Here is a 19,209-nt window from a genome sequence, read left to right as displayed (position 1 = left end):
GGCACTTGACAAAAATGGGTGCTCTTTGCCAGGCACCCCTGTGCATCTAAGCAGCCAGGTTTCCAGACATCAGCAAAATCTCCAGCCAAAAAAACATTTACTGCCCATTAAATAACCATTCTTTTTTATAACTTTATAGTTTATAGCATTTAGTTTAGGGAGACTAAAGAATTTTACTTCTAAATGTTTTTAGTTTATAATACTAATCATATGCTAATCACCATTTATGTAATCGGTTAATGTCAAATAAGTGGGCAAAAAGGTCAAAAATGACATAGTTTACACTTAAAATGTATTTGTTGCTAAACAAATTTGGATATATGCAAATTATGTAACTGCTAAACTTTAAGATTGTAAATTAAGTATTGTGTGCACTATCTTTTGGCTCAATTAACAATAAAAGTAAAAAATACAGATGAATAGCATATGGTAAGTATTATATATTATAATATATTTATATTTTGAAGCCACAACTTGGTCTCCCTAATTGTATTGGTATATGATTTAAACTAGCCCTAACATTTTATTTTTATATTTGTACATTCTGTTAGAGGTGCTTATGTGTTGTGAATGGCTCCTTGGTTTGGCATTTAATACATTATGTGTTCAGTTCTTATTTTTGTGGAACAGAGTTAAAAAAAGAAGTTTTAGAAGTCTAGTATATTCATGGGTGCTTGGGGAGTTTCTTGATAGAACATTATGTGTAGGGGGAGAAGCTAGGCATTTGTTCTTTGTGGAAAGGGTCTTAAATCTCATGCATTAAGCAAATTAGGTGATTGCAGCATGCACCATGGGCTTCAATAATTATATAATAGCAGATTTGATTTGCTGGAGATTGTGGTTTTGTACTGTACAATTGTCTAGAGTTATGAATAGGTATTGGATAAAGAAAGATAGATTTTTCCACTGTACCAAGCAGAACCTATTGGGTGCAGCAGTGCATATTCATGCCTTCAGGCCTGGAGTGACTTGGAGGGGGCACCTGTCCCTTACGTTTCCGCTTCGACCAATAGATACACCCCTGCAAGTTCAATAAGAATTGAAGGTGGCTAAATAATTTTCTAAGTTTAAATATAACTGAGGCAGTCTGCACAATTCACACAATGATAAGTCATGTCTAACTGATGACATCATACAAGAGTTGGTCGATTTGTTCTTTGCTTGCAAAACTTCTTACCTTTTTATCTGCAGGTATCATTAAGTGGAAAAGAATTAATTTGTCCAGAGCTATATACCTAAAATATGGAACGCTTCACGAATTTGCGTGTCATCCTTGCGCAGGGGCCATGCTAATCTTCTCTGTATCGTTCCAATTTTAGTATATGTGCTGCCGAAGCAAGCACATTCCAAAAGCAAAGTCCTAAGATATATATACCCCACCATGTGCCTCAAGATTGATCTTAGGGAGAGTAAAAGATGGAAGTTAAATTCAGATGGGGTTTCAAAGACTGGAGAACACTTTACAATAAACAAGATAGAGCTACTTACTGGCAAAAAATTCAATATCCCATTAAGGAAAGGCCACCAATTTCTATACGTACCACAGTCAAATAAATTATGCAAATTAGCATGTGGAGGTTCATTTCTTTTGGAACCATAGGCTGTACAAGATTAAAATTGCTCCTAAGTACAGAACAAGTGAAGTAGGAATGGAAAATGTTAAAATAGTTTTCTAAGACTTAATAGAAGTACTGAGACAACCTGCACAATTTAGACAAGAATTGAATTTGAAAATGATATGTCATGTCGAACTGATTTTGTCATAAAAAAGTTGGTCGATTTGTTCTTTGCTTGCAAAATTTCTTGACTTTTTATCTGCAGGTATCTTAAGTGGAATCGGATTAATTTGTCCAGAGCTATATACCTAAAATATGGAATGCTTCACGAATTTGCGTGTCATCCTTGCGCAGGGGCCATGCTAATCTTCTCTGTATCGTTCCAATTTTAGTATATGTGCTGCCGAAGCAAGCACATTCCAAAAGCAAAGTCCTAAGATATATATACCCCACCATGTGCCTCAAGATTGATCTTAGGGAGAGTAAAAGATGGAAGTTAAATTCAGATGGGGTTTCAAAGACTGGAGAACACTTTACAATAAACAAGATAGAGCTACTTACTGGCAAAAAATTCAATATCCCATTAAGGAAAGGCCACCAATTTCTATACGTACCACAGTCAAATAAATTATGCAAATTAGCATGTGGAGGTTCATTTCTTTTGGAACCATAGGCTGTACAAGATTAAAATTGCTCCTAAGTACAGAACAAGTGAAGTAGGAATGGAAAATGGCAAAATAGTTTTCTAAGACTTAATAGAAGTACTGAGACAACCTGCACAATTTAGACAAGAATTGAATTTGAAAATGATATGTCATGTCGAACTGATTTTGTCATAAAAAAGTTGGTCGATTTGTTCTTTGCTTGCAAAATTTCTTGACTTTTTATCTGCAGGTATCTTAAGTAGAATCGAATTAATTTGTCCAGAGCTATATACCTAAAATATGGAACGCTTCACGAATTTGCGTGTCATCCTTGCGCAGGGGCCATGCTAATCTTCTCTGTATCGTTCCAATTTTAGTATATGTGCTGCCGAAGCAAGCACATTCCAAAAGCAAAGTCCTAAGATATATATACCCCACCATGTGCCTCAAGATTGATCTTAGGGAGAGTAAAAGATGGAAGTTAAATTCAGATGGGGTTTCAAAGACTGGAGAACACTTTACAATAAACAAGATAGAGCTACTTACTGGCAAAAAATTCAATATCCCATTAAGGAAAGGCCACCAATTTCTATACGTACCACAGTCAAATAAATTATGCAAATTAGCATGTGGAGGTTCATTTCTTTTGGAACCATAGGCTGTACAAGATTAAAATTGCTCCTAAGTACAGAACAAGTGAAGTAGGAATGGAAAATGGCAAAATAGTTTTCTAAGACTTAATAGAAGTACTGAGACAACCTGCACAATTTAGACAAGAATTGAATTTGAAAATGATATGTCATGTCGAACTGATTTTGTCATAAAAAAGTTGGTCGATTTGTTCTTTGCTTGCAAAATTTCTTGACTTTTTATCTGCAGGTATCTTAAGTGGAATCGAATTAATTTGTCCAGAGCTATATACCTAAAATATGGAACGCTTCACGAATTTGCGTGTCATCCTTGCGCAGGGGCCATGCTAATCTTCTCTGTGTCGTTCCAATTTTAGTATATGTGCTGCCGAAGCAAGCACATTCCAAAAGCAAAGTCCTAAGAGTTATATACCCCACCATGTGCCTCAAGATTGATCTTAGGGAGAGTGAAAGTTGGAAGTAAAATTTAAATAGGGTTTTATAAACTGGAGAACATTAACAAGATAGAGCTGCTAACTGGCAAAAAAATTCAATATCCCATTAAGGAATAGCCATCGATTTCCATACATATCACAGTGAAACAAATTATGAAAATTGGCATGTAGAGGTTCATTTCTTCAAAACCATAGACTGTACTAGGCTAAAATTGCTTCTTTGCATTCTTTGGCTAGGATGGCACTTGACAAAAATGGGTGCTCTTTGCCAGGCACCCCTGTGCATCTAAGCAGCCAGGTTTCCAGACATCAGCAAAATCTCCAGCCAAAAAAACATTTACTGCCCATTAAATAACCATTCTTTTTTATAACTTTATAGTTTATAGCATTTAGTTTAGGGAGACTAAAGAATTTTACTTCTAAATGTTTTTAGTTTATAATACTAATCATATGCTAATCACCATTTATGTAATCGGTTAATGTCAAATAAGTGGGCAAAAAGGTCAAAAATGACATAGTTTACACTTAAAATGTATTTGTTGCTAAACAAATTTGGATATATGCAAATTATGTAACTGCTAAACTTTAAGATTGTAAATTAAGTATTGTGTGCACTATCTTTTGGCTCAATTAACAATAAAAGTAAAAAATACAGATGAATAGCATATGGTAAGTATTATATATTATAATATATTTATATTTTGAAGCCACAACTTGGTCTCCCTAATTGTATTGGTATATGATTTAAACTAGCCCTAACATTTTATTTTTATATTTGTACATTCTGTTAGAGGTGCTTATGTGTTGTGAATGGCTCCTTGGTTTGGCATTTAATACATTATGTGTTCAGTTCTTATTTTTGTGGAACAGAGTTAAAAAAAGAAGTTTTAGAAGTCTAGTATATTCATGGGTGCTTGGGGAGTTTCTTGATAGAACATTATGTGTAGGGGGAGAAGCTAGGCATTTGTTCTTTGTGGAAAGGGTCTTAAATCTCATGCATTAAGCAAATTAGGTGATTGCAGCATGCACCATGGGCTTCAATAATTATATAATAGCAGATTTGATTTGCTGGAGATTGTGGTTTCGTACTGTACAATTGTCTAGAGTTATGAATAGGTATTGGATAAAGAAAGATAGATTTTTCCACTGTACCAAGCAGAACCTATTGGGTGCAGCAGTGCATATTCATGCCTTCAGGCCTGGAGTGACTTGGAGGGGGCACCTGTCCCTTACGTTTCCGCTTCGACCAATAGATACACCCCTGCAAGTTCAATAAGAATTGAAGGTGGCTAAATAATTTTCTAAGTTTAAATATAACTGAGGCAGTCTGCACAATTCACACAATGATAAGTCATGTCTAACTGATGACATCATACAAGAGTTGGTCGATTTGTTGTTTGCTTGCAAAATTTCTTACCTTTTTATCTGCAGGTATCATTAAGTGGAAAAGAATTAATTTGTCCAGAGCTATATACCTAAAATATGGAACGCTTCACGAATTTGCGTGTCATCCTTGCGCAGGGGCCATGCTAATCTTCTCTGTATCGTTCCAATTTTAGTATATGTGCTGCCGAAGCAAGCACATTCCAAAAGCAAAGTCCTAAGATATATATACCCCACCATGTGCCTCAAGATTGATCTTAGGGAGAGTAAAAGATGGAAGTTAAATTCAGATGGGGTTTCAAAGACTGGAGAACACTTTACAATAAACAAGATAGAGCTACTTACTGGCAAAAAATTCAATATCCCATTAAGGAAAGGCCACCAATTTCTATACGTACCACAGTCAAATAAATTATGCAAATTAGCATGTGGAGGTTCATTTCTTTTGGAACCATAGGCTGTACAAGATTAAAATTGCTCCTAAGTACAGAACAAGTGAAGTAGGAATGGAAAATGGCAAAATAGTTTTCTAAGACTTAATAGAAGTACTGAGACAACCTGCACAATTTAGACAAGAATTGAATTTGAAAATGATATGTCATGTCGAACTGATTTTGTCATAAAAAAGTTGGTCGATTTGTTCTTTGCTTGCAAAATTTCTTGACTTTTTATCTGCAGGTATCTTAAGTGGAATCGGATTAATTTGTCCAGATCTATATACCTAAAATATGGAACGCTTCACGAATTTGCGTGTCATCCTTGCGCAGGGGCCATGCTAATCTTCTCTGTATCGTTCCAATTTTAGTATATGTGCTGCCGAAGCAAGCACATTCCAAAAGCAAAGTCCTAAGATATATATACCCCACCATGTGCCTCAAGATTGATCTTAGGGAGAGTAAAAGATGGAAGTTAAATTCAGATGGGGTTTCAAAGACTGGAGAACACTTTACAATAAACAAGATAGAGCTACTTACTGGCAAAAAATTCAATATCCCATTAAGGAAAGGCCACCAATTTCTATACGTACCACAGTCAAATAAATTATGCAAATTAGCATGTGGAGGTTCATTTCTTTTGGAACCATAGGCTGTACAAGATTAAAATTGCTCCTAAGTACAGAACAAGTGAAGTAGGAATGGAAAATGGCAAAATAGTTTTCTAAGACTTAATAGAAGTACTGAGACAACCTGCACAATTTAGACAAGAATTGAATTTGAAAATGATATGTCATGTCGAACTGATTTTGTCATAAAAAAGTTGGTCGATTTGTTCTTTGCTTGCAAAATTTCTTGACTTTTTATCTGCAGGTATCTTAAGTGGAATCGAATTAATTTGTCCAGAGCTATATACCTAAAATATGGAACGCTTCACGAATTTGCGTGTCATCCTTGCGCAGGGGCCATGCTAATCTTCTCTGTATCGTTCCAATTTTAGTATATGTGCTGCCGAAGCAAGCACATTCCAAAAGCAAAGTCCTAAGAGTTATATACCCCACCATGTGCCTCAAGATTGATCTTAGGGAGAGTGAAAGTTGGAAGTAAAATTTAAATAGGGTTTTATAAACTGGAGAACATTAACAAGATAGAGCTGCTAACTGGCAAAAAAATTCAATATCCCATTAAGGAATAGCCATCGATTTCCATACATATCACAGTGAAACAAATTATGAAAATTGGCATGTAGAGGTTCATTTCTTCAAAACCATAGACTGTACTAGGCTAAAATTGCTTCTTTGCATTCTTTGGCTAGGATGGCACTTGACAAAAATGGGTGCTCTTTGCCAGGCACCCCTGTGCATCTAAGCAGCCAGGTTTCCAGACATCAGCAAAATCTCCAGCCAAAAAAACATTTACTGCCCATTAAATAACCATTCTTTTTTATAACTTTATAGTTTATAGCATTTAGTTTAGGGAGACTAAAGAATTTTACTTCTAAATGTTTTTAGTTTATAATACTAATCATATGCTAATCACCATTTATGTAATCGGTTAATGTCAAATAAGTGGGCAAAAAGGTCAAAAATGACATAGTTTACACTTAAAATGTATTTGTTGCTAAACAAATTTGGATATATGCAAATTATGTAACTGCTAAACTTTAAGATTGTAAATTAAGTATTGTGTGCACTATCTTTTGGCTCAATTAACAATAAAAGTAAAAAATACAGATGAATAGCATATGGTAAGTATTATATATTATAATATATTTATATTTTGAAGCCACAACTTGGTCTCCCTAATTGTATTGGTATATGATTTAAACTAGCCCTAACATTTTATTTTTATATTTGTACATTCTGTTAGAGGTGCTTATGTGTTGTGAATGGCTCCTTGGTTTGGCATTTAATACATTATGTGTTCAGTTCTTATTTTTGTGGAACAGAGTTAAAAAAAGAAGTTTTAGAAGTCTAGTATATTCATGGGTGCTTGGGGAGTTTCTTGATAGAACATTATGTGTAGGGGGAGAAGCTAGGCATTTGTTCTTTGTGGAAAGGGTCTTAAATCTCATGCATTAAGCAAATTAGGTGATTGCAGCATGCACCATGGGCTTCAATAATTATATAATAGCAGATTTGATTTGCTGGAGATTGTGGTTTCGTACTGTACAATTGTCTAGAGTTATGAATAGGTATTGGATAAAGAAAGATAGATTTTTCCACTGTACCAAGCAGAACCTATTGGGTGCAGCAGTGCATATTCATGCCTTCAGGCCTGGAGTGACTTGGAGGGGGCACCTGTCCCTTACGTTTCCGCTTCGACCAATAGATACACCCCTGCAAGTTCAATAAGAATTGAAGGTGGCTAAATAATTTTCTAAGTTTAAATATAACTGAGGCAGTCTGCACAATTCACACAATGATAAGTCATGTCTAACTGATGACATCATACAAGAGTTGGTCGATTTGTTGTTTGCTTGCAAAATTTCTTACCTTTTTATCTGCAGGTATCATTAAGTGGAAAAGAATTAATTTGTCCAGAGCTATATACCTAAAATATGGAACGCTTCACGAATTTGCGTGTCATCCTTGCGCAGGGGCCATGCTAATCTTCTCTGTATCGTTCCAATTTTAGTATATGTGCTGCCGAAGCAAGCACATTCCAAAAGCAAAGTCCTAAGATATATATACCCCACCATGTGCCTCAAGATTGATCTTAGGGAGAGTAAAAGATGGAAGTTAAATTCAGATGGGGTTTCAAAGACTGGAGAACACTTTACAATAAACAAGATAGAGCTACTTACTGGCAAAAAATTCAATATCCCATTAAGGAAAGGCCACCAATTTCTATACGTACCACAGTCAAATAAATTATGCAAATTAGCATGTGGAGGTTCATTTCTTTTGGAACCATAGGCTGTACAAGATTAAAATTGCTCCTAAGTACAGAACAAGTGAAGTAGGAATGGAAAATGGCAAAATAGTTTTCTAAGACTTAATAGAAGTACTGAGACAACCTGCACAATTTAGACAAGAATTGAATTTGAAAATGATATGTCATGTCGAACTGATTTTGTCATAAAAAAGTTGGTCGATTTGTTCTTTGCTTGCAAAATTTCTTGACTTTTTATCTGCAGGTATCTTAAGTGGAATCGGATTAATTTGTCCAGAGCTATATACCTAAAATATGGAACGCTTCACGAATTTGCGTGTCATCCTTGCGCAGGGGCCATGCTAATCTTCTCTGTATCGTTCCAATTTTAGTATATGTGCTGCCGAAGCAAGCACATTCCAAAAGCAAAGTCCTAAGATATATATACCCCACCATGTGCCTCAAGATTGATCTTAGGGAGAGTAAAAGATGGAAGTTAAATTCAGATGGGGTTTCAAAGACTGGAGAACACTTTACAATAAACAAGATAGAGCTACTTACTGGCAAAAAATTCAATATCCCATTAAGGAAAGGCCACCAATTTCTATACGTACCACAGTCAAATAAATTATGCAAATTAGCATGTGGAGGTTCATTTCTTTTGGAACCATAGGCTGTACAAGATTAAAATTGCTCCTAAGTACAGAACAAGTGAAGTAGGAATGGAAAATGGCAAAATAGTTTTCTAAGACTTAATAGAAGTACTGAGACAACCTGCACAATTTAGACAAGAATTGAATTTGAAAATGATATGTCATGTCGAACTGATTTTGTCATAAAAAAGTTGGTCGATTTGTTCTTTGCTTGCAAAATTTCTTGACTTTTTATCTGCAGGTATCTTAAGTGGAATCGAATTAATTTGTCCAGAGCTATATACCTAAAATATGGAACGCTTCACGAATTTGCGTGTCATCCTTGCGCAGGGGCCATGCTAATCTTCTCTGTATCGTTCCAATTTTAGTATATGTGCTGCCGAAGCAAGCACATTCCAAAAGCAAAGTCCTAAGATATATATACCCCACCATGTGCCTCAAGATTGATCTTAGGGAGAGTAAAAGATGGAAGTTAAATTCAGATGGGGTTTCAAAGACTGGAGAACACTTTACAATAAACAAGATAGAGCTACTTACTGGCAAAAAATTCAATATCCCATTAAGGAAAGGCCACCAATTTCTATACGTACCACAGTCAAATAAATTATGCAAATTAGCATGTGGAGGTTCATTTCTTTTGGAACCATAGGCTGTACAAGATTAAAATTGCTCCTAAGTACAGAACAAGTGAAGTAGGAATGGAAAATGGCAAAATAGTTTTCTAAGACTTAATAGAAGTACTGAGACAACCTGCACAATTTAGACAAGAATTGAATTTGAAAATGATATGTCATGTCGAACTGATTTTGTCATAAAAAAGTTGGTCGATTTGTTCTTTGCTTGCAAAATTTCTTGACTTTTTATCTGCAGGTATCTTAAGTGGAATCGAATTAATTTGTCCAGAGCTATATACCTAAAATATGGAACGCTTCACGAATTTGCGTGTCATCCTTGCGCAGGGGCCATGCTAATCTTCTCTGTATCGTTCCAATTTTAGTATATGTGCTGCCGAAGCAAGCACATTCCAAAAGCAAAGTCCTAAGAGTTATATACCCCACCATGTGCCTCAAGATTGATCTTAGGGAGAGTGAAAGTTGGAAGTAAAATTTAAATAGGGTTTTTATAAACTGGAGAACATTAACAAGATAGAGCTGCTAACTGGCAAAAAAATTCAATATCCCATTAAGGAATAGCCATCGATTTCCATACATATCACAGTGAAACAAATTATGAAAATTGGCATGTAGAGGTTCATTTCTTCAAAACCATAGACTGTACTAGGCTAAAATTGCTTCTTTGCATTCTTTGGCTAGGATGGCACTTGACAAAAATGGGTGCTCTTTGCCAGGCACCCCTGTGCATCTAAGCAGCCAGGTTTCCAGACATCAGCAAAATCTCCAGCCAAAAAAACATTTACTGCCCATTAAATAACCATTCTTTTTTATAACTTTATAGTTTATAGCATTTAGTTTAGGGAGACTAAAGAATTTTACTTCTAAATGTTTTTAGTTTATAATACTAATCATATGCTAATCACCATTTATGTAATCGGTTAATGTCAAATAAGTGGGCAAAAAGGTCAAAAATGACATAGTTTACACTTAAAATGTATTTGTTGCTAAACAAATTTGGATATATGCAAATTATGTAACTGCTAAACTTTAAGATTGTAAATTAAGTATTGTGTGCACTATCTTTTGGCTCAATTAACAATAAAAGTAAAAAATACAGATGAATAGCATATGGTAAGTATTATAAATTAATAATATATATATATTTTGAAGCCACAACTTGGTCTCCCTAATTGTATTGGTATATGATTTAAACTAGCCCTAACATTTTATTTTTATATTTGTACATTCTGTTAGAGGTGCTTATGTGTTGTGAATGGCTCCTTGGTTTGACATCTAATACATTATGTGTTCAGTTCTTATTTTTGTGGAACAGAGTTAAAAAAATAATTTTTAGAAGTCTAGTATATTCATGGGTGCTTGGGGAGTTTCTTGATAGAACATTATGTGTAGGGGGAGAAGCTAGGCATTTGTTCTTTGTGGAAAGGGTCTTAAATCTCATGCATTAAGCAAATTAGGTGATTGCAGCATGCACCATGGGCTTCAATAATTATATAATAGCAGATTTGATTTGCTGGAGATTGTGGTTTTGTACTGTACAATTGTCTAGAGTTATGAATAGGTATTGGATAAAGAAAGATAGATTTTTCCACTGTACCAAGCAGAACCTATTGGGTGCAGCAGTGCATATTCATGCCTTCAGGCCTGGAGTGACTTGGAGGGGGCACCTGTCCCTTACGTTTCCGCTTCGACCAATAGATACACCCCTGCAAGTTCAATAAGAATTGAAGGTGGCTAAATAATTTTCTAAGTTTAAATATAACTGAGGCAGTCTGCACAATTCACACAATGATAAGTCATGTCTAACTGATGACATCATACAAGAGTTGGTCGATTTGTTCTTTGCTTGCAAAACTTCTTACCTTTTTATCTGCAGGTATCATTAAGTGGAAAAGAATTAATTTGTCCAGAGCTATATACCTAAAATATGGAACGCTTCACGAATTTGCGTGTCATCCTTGCGCAGGGGCCATGCTAATCTTCTCTGTATCGTTCCAATTTTAGTATATGTGCTGCCGAAGCAAGCACATTCCAAAAGCAAAGTCCTAAGAGTTATATACCCCACCATGTGCCTCAAGATTGATCTTAGGGAGAGTGAAAGTTGGAAGTAAAATTTAAATAGGGTTTTATAAACTGGAGAACATTAACAAGATAGAGCTGCTAACTGGCAAAAAAATTCAATATCCCATTAAGGAATAGCCATCGATTTCCATACATATCACAGTGAAACAAATTATGAAAATTGGCATGTAGAGGTTCATTTCTTCAAAACCATAGACTGTACTAGGCTAAAATTGCTTCTTTGCATTCTTTGGCTAGGATGGCACTTGACAAAAATGGGTGCTCTTTGCCAGGCACCCCTGTGCATCTAAGCAGCCAGGTTTCCAGACATCAGCAAAATCTCCAGCCAAAAAAACATTTACTGCCCATTAAATAACCATTCTTTTTTATAACTTTATAGTTTATAGCATTTAGTTTAGGGAGACTAAAGAATTTTACTTCTAAATGTTTTTAGTTTATAATACTAATCATATGCTAATCACCATTTATGTAATCGGTTAATGTCAAATAAGTGGGCAAAAAGGTCAAAAATGACATAGTTTACACTTAAAATGTATTTGTTGCTAAACAAATTTGGATATATGCAAATTATGTAACTGCTAAACTTTAAGATTGTAAATTAAGTATTGTGTGCACTATCTTTTGGCTCAATTAACAATAAAAGTAAAAAATACAGATGAATAGCATATGGTAAGTATTATAAATTAATAATATATATATATTTTGAAGCCACAACTTGGTCTCCCTAATTGTATTGGTATATGATTTAAACTAGCCCTAACATTTTATTTTTATATTTGTACATTCTGTTAGAGGTGCTTATGTGTTGTGAATGGCTCCTTGGTTTGACATCTAATACATTATGTGTTCAGTTCTTATTTTTGTGGAACAGAGTTAAAAAAATAATTTTTAGAAGTCTAGTATATTCATGGGTGCTTGGGGAGTTTCTTGATAGAACATTATGTGTAGGGGGAGAAGCTAGGCATTTGTTCTTTGTGGAAAGGGTCTTAAATCTCATGCATTAAGCAAATTAGGTGATTGCAGCATGCACCATGGGCTTCAATAATTATATAATAGCAGATTTGATTTGCTGGAGATTGTGGTTTTGTACTGTACAATTGTCTAGAGTTATGAATAGGTATTGGATAAAGAAAGATAGATTTTTCCACTGTACCAAGCAGAACCTATTGGGTGCAGCAGTGCATATTCATGCCTTCAGGCCTGGAGTGACTTGGAGGGGGCACCTGTCCCTTACGTTTCCGCTTCGACCAATAGATACACCCCTGCAAGTTCAATAAGAATTGAAGGTGGCTAAATAATTTTCTAAGTTTAAATATAACTGAGGCAGTCTGCACAATTCACACAATGATAAGTCATGTCTAACTGATGACATCATACAAGAGTTGGTCGATTTGTTCTTTGCTTGCAAAACTTCTTACCTTTTTATCTGCAGGTATCATTAAGTGGAAAAGAATTAATTTGTCCAGAGCTATATACCTAAAATATGGAACGCTTCACGAATTTGCGTGTCATCCTTGCGCAGGGGCCATGCTAATCTTCTCTGTATCGTTCCAATTTTAGTATATGTGCTGCCGAAGCAAGCACATTCCAAAAGCAAAGTCCTAAGAGTTATATACCCCACCATGTGCCTCAAGATTGATCTTAGGGAGAGTGAAAGTTGGAAGTAAAATTTAAATAGGGTTTTATAAACTGGAGAACATTAACAAGATAGAGCTGCTAACTGGCAAAAAAATTCAATATCCCATTAAGGAATAGCCATCGATTTCCATACATATCACAGTGAAACAAATTATGAAAATTGGCATGTAGAGGTTCATTTCTTCAAAACCATAGACTGTACTAGGCTAAAATTGCTTCTTTGCATTCTTTGGCTAGGATGGCACTTGACAAAAATGGGTGCTCTTTGCCAGGCACCCCTGTGCATCTAAGCAGCCAGGTTTCCAGACATCAGCAAAATCTCCAGCCAAAAAAACATTTACTGCCCATTAAATAACCATTCTTTTTTATAACTTTATAGTTTATAGCATTTAGTTTAGGGAGACTAAAGAATTTTACTTCTAAATGTTTTTAGTTTATAATACTAATCATATGCTAATCACCATTTATGTAATCGGTTAATGTCAAATAAGTGGGCAAAAAGGTCAAAAATGACATAGTTTACACTTAAAATGTATTTGTTGCTAAACAAATTTGGATATATGCAAATTATGTAACTGCTAAACTTTAAGATTGTAAATTAAGTATTGTGTGCACTATCTTTTGGCTCAATTAACAATAAAAGTAAAAAATACAGATGAATAGCATATGGTAAGTATTATAAATTAATAATATATATATATTTTGAAGCCACAACTTGGTCTCCCTAATTGTATTGGTATATGATTTAAACTAGCCCTAACATTTTATTTTTATATTTGTACATTCTGTTAGAGGTGCTTATGTGTTGTGAATGGCTCCTTGGTTTGACATCTAATACATTATGTGTTCAGTTCTTATTTTTGTGGAACAGAGTTAAAAAAAGAAGTTTTAGAAGTCTAGTATATTCATGGGTGCTTGGGGAGTTTCTTGATAGAACATTATGTGTAGGGGGAGAAGCTAGGCATTTGTTCTTTGTGGAAAGGGTCTTAAATCTCATGCATTAAGCAAATTAGGTGATTGCAGCATGCACCATGGGCTTCAATAATTATATAATAGCAGATTTGATTTGCTGGAGATTGTGGTTTTGTACTGTACAATTGTCTAGAGTTATGAATAGGTATTGGATAAAGAAAGATAGATTTTTCCACTGTACCAAGCAGAACCTATTGGGTGCAGCAGTGCATATTCATGCCTTCAGGCCTGGAGTGACTTGGAGGGGGCACCTGTCCCTTACGTTTCCGCTTCGACCAATAGATACACCCCTGCAAGTTCAATAAGAATTGAAGGTGGCTAAATAATTTTCTAAGTTTAAATATAACTGAGGCAGTCTGCACAATTCACACAATGATAAGTCATGTCTAACTGATGACATCATACAAGAGTTGGTCGATTTGTTGTTTGCTTGCAAAATTTCTTACCTTTTTATCTGCAGGTATCATTAAGTGGAAAAGAATTAATTTGTCCAGAGCTATATACCTAAAATATGGAACGCTTCACGAATTTGCGTGTCATCCTTGCGCAGGGGCCATGCTAATCTTCTCTGTATCGTTCCAATTTTAGTATATGTGCTGCCGAAGCAAGCACATTCCAAAAGCAAAGTCCTAAGATATATATACCCCACCATGTGCCTCAAGATTGATCTTAGGGAGAGTAAAAGATGGAAGTTAAATTCAGATGGGGTTTCAAAGACTGGAGAACACTTTACAATAAACAAGATAGAGCTACTTACTGGCAAAAAATTCAATATCCCATTAAGGAAAGGCCACCAATTTCTATACGTACCACAGTCAAATAAATTATGCAAATTAGCATGTGGAGGTTCATTTCTTTTGGAACCATAGGCTGTACAAGATTAAAATTGCTCCTAAGTACAGAACAAGTGAAGTAGGAATGGAAAATGTTAAAATAGTTTTCTAAGACTTAATAGAAGTACTGAGACAACCTGCACAATTTAGACAAGAATTGAATTTGAAAATGATATGTCATGTCGAACTGATTTTGTCATAAAAAAGTTGGTCGATTTGTTCTTTGCTTGCAAAATTTCTTGACTTTTTATCTGCAGGTATCTTAAGTGGAATCGGATTAATTTGTCCAGAGCTATATACCTAAAATATGGAACGCTTCACGAATTTGCGTGTCATCCTTGCGCAGGGGCCATGCTAATCTTCTCTGTATCGTTCCAATTTTAGTATATGTGCTGCCGAAGCAAGCACATTCCAAAAGCAAAGTCCTAAGATATATATACCCCACCATGTGCCTCAAGATTGATCTTAGGGAGAGTAAAAGATGGAAGTTAAATTCAGATGGGGTTTCAAAGACTGGAGAACACTTTACAATAAACAAGATAGAGCTACTTACTGGCAAAAAATTCAATATCCCATTAAGGAAAGGCCACCAATTTCTATACGTACCACAGTCAAATAAATTATGCAAATTAGCATGTGGAGGTTCATTTCTTTTGGAACCATAGGCTGTACAAGATTAAAATTGCTCCTAAGTACAGAACAAGTGAAGTAGGAATGGAAAATGGCAAAATAGTTTTCTAAGACTTAATAGAAGTACTGAGACAACCTGCACAATTTAGACAAGAATTGAATTTGAAAATGATATGTCATGTCGAACTGATTTTGTCATAAAAAAGTTGGTCGATTTGTTCTTTGCTTGCAAAATTTCTTGACTTTTTATCTGCAGGTATCTTAAGTGGAATCGAATTAATTTGTCCAGAGCTATATACCTAAAATATGGAACGCTTCACGAATTTGCGTGTCATCCTTGCGCAGGGGCCATGCTAATCTTCTCTGTATCATTCCAATTTTAGTATATGTGCTGCCGAAGCAAGCACATTCCAAAAGCAAAGTCCTAAGAGTTATATACCCCACCATGTGCCTCAAGATTGATCTTAGGGAGAGTGAAAGTTGGAAGTAAAATTTAAATAGGGTTTTATAAACTGGAGAACATTAACAAGATAGAGCTGCTAACTGGCAAAAAAATTCAATATCCCATTAAGGAATAGCCATCGATTTCCATACATATCACAGTGAAACAAATTATGAAAATTGGCATGTAGAGGTTCATTTCTTCAAAACCATAGACTGTACTAGGCTAAAATTGCTTCTTTGCATTCTTTGGCTAGGATGGCACTTGACAAAAATGGGTGCTCTTTGCCAGGCACCCCTGTGCATCTAAGCAGCCAGGTTTCCAGACATCAGCAAAATCTCCAGCCAAAAAAACATTTACTGCCCATTAAATAACCATTCTTTTTTATAACTTTATAGTTTATAGCATTTAGTTTAGGGAGACTAAAGAATTTTACTTCTAAATGTTTTTAGTTTATAATACTAATCATATGCTAATCACCATTTATGTAATCGGTTAATGTCAAATAAGTGGGCAAAAAGGTCAAAAATGACATAGTTTACACTTAAAATGTATTTGTTGCTAAACAAATTTGGATATATGCAAATTATGTAACTGCTAAACTTTAAGATTGTAAATTAAGTATTGTGTGCACTATCTTTTGGCTCAATTAACAATAAAAGTAAAAAATACAGATGAATAGCATATGGTAAGTATTATATATTATAATATATTTATATTTTGAAGCCACAACTTGGTCTCCCTAATTGTATTGGTATATGATTTAAACTAGCCCTAACATTTTATTTTTATATTTGTACATTCTGTTAGAGGTGCTTATGTGTTGTGAATGGCTCCTTGGTTTGGCATCTAATACATTATGTGTTCAGTTCTTATTTTTGTGGAACAGAGTTAAAAAAAGAAGTTTTAGAAGTCTAGTATATTCATGGGTGCTTGGGGAGTTTCTTGATAGAACATTATGTGTAGGGGGAGAAGCTAGGCATTTGTTCTTTGTGGAAAGGGTCTTAAATCTCATGCATTAAGCAAATTAGGTGATTGCAGCATGCACCATGGGCTTCAATAATTATATAATAGCAGATTTGATTTGCTGGAGATTGTGGTTTTGTACTGTACAATTGTCTAGAGTTATGAATAGGTATTGGATAAAGAAAGATAGATTTTTCCACTGTACCAAGCAGAACCTATTGGGTGCAGCAGTGCATATTCATGCCTTCAGGCCTGGAGTGACTTGGAGGGGGCACCTGTCCCTTACGTTTCCGCTTCGACCAATAGATACACCCCTGCAAGTTCAATAAGAATTGAAGGTGGCTAAATAATTTTCTAAGTTTAAATATAACTGAGGCAGTCTGCACAATTCACACAATGATAAGTCATGTCTAACTGATGACATCATACAAGAGTTGGTCGATTTGTTCTTTGCTTGCAAAACTTCTTACCTTTTTATCTGCAGGTATCATTAAGTGGAAAAGAATTAATTTGTCCAGAGCTATATACCTAAAATATGGAACGCTTCACGAATTTGCGTGTCATCCTTGCGCAGGGGCCATGCTAATCTTCTCTGTATCGTTCCAATTTTAGTATATGTGCTGCCGAAGCAAGCACATTCCAAAAGCAAAGTCCTAAGATATATATACCCCACCATGTGCCTCAAGATTGATCTTAGGGAGAGTAAAAGATGGAAGTTAAATTCAGATGGGGTTTCAAAGACTGGAGAACACTTTACAATAAACAAGATAGAGCTACTTACTGGCAAAAAATTCAATATCCCATTAAGGAAAGGCCACCAATTTCTATACGTACCACAGTCAAATAAATTATGCAAATTAGCATGTGGAGGTTCATTTCTTTTGGAACCATAGGCTGTACAAGATTAAAATTGCTCCTAAGTACAGAACAAGTGAAGTAGGAATGGAAAATGTTAAAATAGTTTTCTAAGACTTAATAGAAGTACTGAGACAACCTGCACAATTTAGACAAGAATTGAATTTGAAAATGATATGTCATGTCGAACTGATTTTGTCATAAAAAAGTTGGTCGATTTGTTCTTTGCTTGCAAAATTTCTTGACTTTTTATCTGCAGGTATCTTAAGTGGAATCGAATTAATTTGTCCAGAGCTATATACCTAAAATATGGAAGGCTTCACGAATTTGCGTGTCATCCTTGCGCAGGGGCCATGCTAATCTTCTCTGTATCGTTCCAATTTTAGTATATGTGCTGCCGAAGCAAGCACATTCCAAAAGCAAAGTCCTAAGATATATATACCCCACCATGTGCCTCAAGATTGATCTTAGGGAGAGTAAAAGATGGAAGTTAAATTCAGATGGGGTTTCAAAGACTGGAGAACACTTTACAATAAACAAGATAGAGCTACTTACTGGCAAAAAATTCAATATCCCATTAAGGAAAGGCCACCAATTTCTATACGTACCACAGTCAAATAAATTATGCAAATTAGCATGTGGAGGTTCATTTCTTTTGGAACCATAGGCTGTACAAGATTAAAATTGCTCCTAAGTACAGAACAAGTGAAGTAGGAATGGAAAATGGCAAAATAGTTTTCTAAGACTTAATAGAAGTACTGAGACAACCTGCACAATTTAGACAAGAATTGAATTTGAAAATGATATGTCATGTCGAACTGATTTTGTCATAAAAAAGTTGGTCGATTTGTTCTTTGCTTGCAAAATTTCTTGACTTTTTATCTGCAGGTATCTTAAGTGGAATCGAATTAATTTGTCCAGAGCTATATACCTAAAATATGGAACGCTTCACGAATTTGCGTGTCATCCTTGCGCAGGGGCCATGCTAATCTTCTCTGTATCGTTCCAATTTTAGTATATGTGCTGCCGAAGCAAGCACATTCCAAAAGCAAAGTCCTAAGAGTTATATACCCCACCATGTGCCTCAAGATTGATCTTAGGGAGAGTGAAAGTTGGAAGTTAAATTTAAATAGGGTTTTATAAACTGGAGAACATTAACAAGATAGAGCTGCTAACTGGCAAAAAAATTCAATATCCCATTAAGGAATAGCCATCGATTTCCATACATATCACAGTGAAACAAATTATGAAAATTGGCATGTAGAGGTTCATTTCTTCAAAACCATAGACTGTACTAGGCTAAAATTGCTTCTTTGCATTCTTTGGCTAGGATGGCACTTGACAAAAATGGGTGCTCTTTGCCAGGCACCCCTGTGCATCTAAGCAGCCAGGTTTCCAGACATCAGCAAAATCTCCAGCCAAAAAAACATTTACTGCCCATTAAATAACCATTCTTTTTTATAACTTTATAGTTTATAGCATTTAGTTTAGGGAGACTAAAGAATTTTACTTCTAAATGTTTTTAGTTTAT

General features: G+C 35.2%; 19 non-coding genes across 19 annotated transcripts; all 19 read right to left on the bottom strand.

Moving 5' to 3' along the window:
• Positions 1-1,236: 1,236 nt before the first annotated feature.
• LOC148514674 (U6 spliceosomal RNA) lies at positions 1,237-1,343 on the bottom strand. The gene has a single exon (XR_015879495.1). It is a non-coding gene; the product is annotated as a U6 spliceosomal RNA (small nuclear RNA).
• A 522-nt stretch (positions 1,344-1,865) lies between these two features.
• LOC148514673 (U6 spliceosomal RNA) lies at positions 1,866-1,972 on the bottom strand. The gene has a single exon (XR_015879519.1). It is a non-coding gene; the product is annotated as a U6 spliceosomal RNA (small nuclear RNA).
• Positions 1,973-2,494: 522 nt separating this feature from the next.
• On the bottom strand, positions 2,495-2,601 carry LOC148514672 (U6 spliceosomal RNA). The gene has a single exon (XR_015879494.1). It is a non-coding gene; the product is annotated as a U6 spliceosomal RNA (small nuclear RNA).
• A 522-nt stretch (positions 2,602-3,123) lies between these two features.
• On the bottom strand, positions 3,124-3,230 carry LOC148514671 (U6 spliceosomal RNA). Its single transcript, XR_015879616.1, has one exon. It is a non-coding gene; the product is annotated as a U6 spliceosomal RNA (small nuclear RNA).
• Positions 3,231-4,760: 1,530 nt separating this feature from the next.
• Positions 4,761-4,867, bottom strand: LOC148514670 (U6 spliceosomal RNA). The gene has a single exon (XR_015879493.1). It is a non-coding gene; the product is annotated as a U6 spliceosomal RNA (small nuclear RNA).
• Positions 4,868-5,389: 522 nt separating this feature from the next.
• Positions 5,390-5,496, bottom strand: LOC148514669 (U6 spliceosomal RNA). The gene has a single exon (XR_015879492.1). It is a non-coding gene; the product is annotated as a U6 spliceosomal RNA (small nuclear RNA).
• A 522-nt stretch (positions 5,497-6,018) lies between these two features.
• Positions 6,019-6,125, bottom strand: LOC148514668 (U6 spliceosomal RNA). The gene has a single exon (XR_015879491.1). It is a non-coding gene; the product is annotated as a U6 spliceosomal RNA (small nuclear RNA).
• A 1,530-nt stretch (positions 6,126-7,655) lies between these two features.
• LOC148514667 (U6 spliceosomal RNA) lies at positions 7,656-7,762 on the bottom strand. The gene has a single exon (XR_015879490.1). It is a non-coding gene; the product is annotated as a U6 spliceosomal RNA (small nuclear RNA).
• Positions 7,763-8,284: 522 nt separating this feature from the next.
• LOC148514666 (U6 spliceosomal RNA) lies at positions 8,285-8,391 on the bottom strand. The gene has a single exon (XR_015879489.1). It is a non-coding gene; the product is annotated as a U6 spliceosomal RNA (small nuclear RNA).
• Positions 8,392-8,913: 522 nt separating this feature from the next.
• On the bottom strand, positions 8,914-9,020 carry LOC148514665 (U6 spliceosomal RNA). Its single transcript, XR_015879488.1, has one exon. It is a non-coding gene; the product is annotated as a U6 spliceosomal RNA (small nuclear RNA).
• A 522-nt stretch (positions 9,021-9,542) lies between these two features.
• Positions 9,543-9,649, bottom strand: LOC148514664 (U6 spliceosomal RNA). Its single transcript, XR_015879486.1, has one exon. It is a non-coding gene; the product is annotated as a U6 spliceosomal RNA (small nuclear RNA).
• Positions 9,650-11,181: 1,532 nt separating this feature from the next.
• LOC148514663 (U6 spliceosomal RNA) lies at positions 11,182-11,288 on the bottom strand. The gene has a single exon (XR_015879485.1). It is a non-coding gene; the product is annotated as a U6 spliceosomal RNA (small nuclear RNA).
• A 1,531-nt stretch (positions 11,289-12,819) lies between these two features.
• On the bottom strand, positions 12,820-12,926 carry LOC148514662 (U6 spliceosomal RNA). The gene has a single exon (XR_015879484.1). It is a non-coding gene; the product is annotated as a U6 spliceosomal RNA (small nuclear RNA).
• A 1,531-nt stretch (positions 12,927-14,457) lies between these two features.
• On the bottom strand, positions 14,458-14,564 carry LOC148514661 (U6 spliceosomal RNA). Its single transcript, XR_015879483.1, has one exon. It is a non-coding gene; the product is annotated as a U6 spliceosomal RNA (small nuclear RNA).
• A 522-nt stretch (positions 14,565-15,086) lies between these two features.
• LOC148514660 (U6 spliceosomal RNA) lies at positions 15,087-15,193 on the bottom strand. The gene has a single exon (XR_015879482.1). It is a non-coding gene; the product is annotated as a U6 spliceosomal RNA (small nuclear RNA).
• Positions 15,194-15,715: 522 nt separating this feature from the next.
• LOC148514659 (U6 spliceosomal RNA) lies at positions 15,716-15,822 on the bottom strand. The gene has a single exon (XR_015879569.1). It is a non-coding gene; the product is annotated as a U6 spliceosomal RNA (small nuclear RNA).
• A 1,530-nt stretch (positions 15,823-17,352) lies between these two features.
• LOC148514658 (U6 spliceosomal RNA) lies at positions 17,353-17,459 on the bottom strand. The gene has a single exon (XR_015879481.1). It is a non-coding gene; the product is annotated as a U6 spliceosomal RNA (small nuclear RNA).
• Positions 17,460-17,981: 522 nt separating this feature from the next.
• Positions 17,982-18,088, bottom strand: LOC148514657 (U6 spliceosomal RNA). The gene has a single exon (XR_015879570.1). It is a non-coding gene; the product is annotated as a U6 spliceosomal RNA (small nuclear RNA).
• Positions 18,089-18,610: 522 nt separating this feature from the next.
• Positions 18,611-18,717, bottom strand: LOC148514656 (U6 spliceosomal RNA). Its single transcript, XR_015879480.1, has one exon. It is a non-coding gene; the product is annotated as a U6 spliceosomal RNA (small nuclear RNA).
• Positions 18,718-19,209: the final 492 nt, after the last annotated feature.

Source organism: Taudactylus pleione, unplaced genomic scaffold, assembly GCF_031769625.1.
Source record: "Taudactylus pleione unplaced genomic scaffold, aTauple2 ptg000262l, whole genome shotgun sequence".
NCBI lineage: Eukaryota > Metazoa > Chordata > Amphibia > Anura > Myobatrachidae > Taudactylus > Taudactylus pleione.
This window is presented reverse-complemented; position numbering and strand designations above follow the sequence as displayed.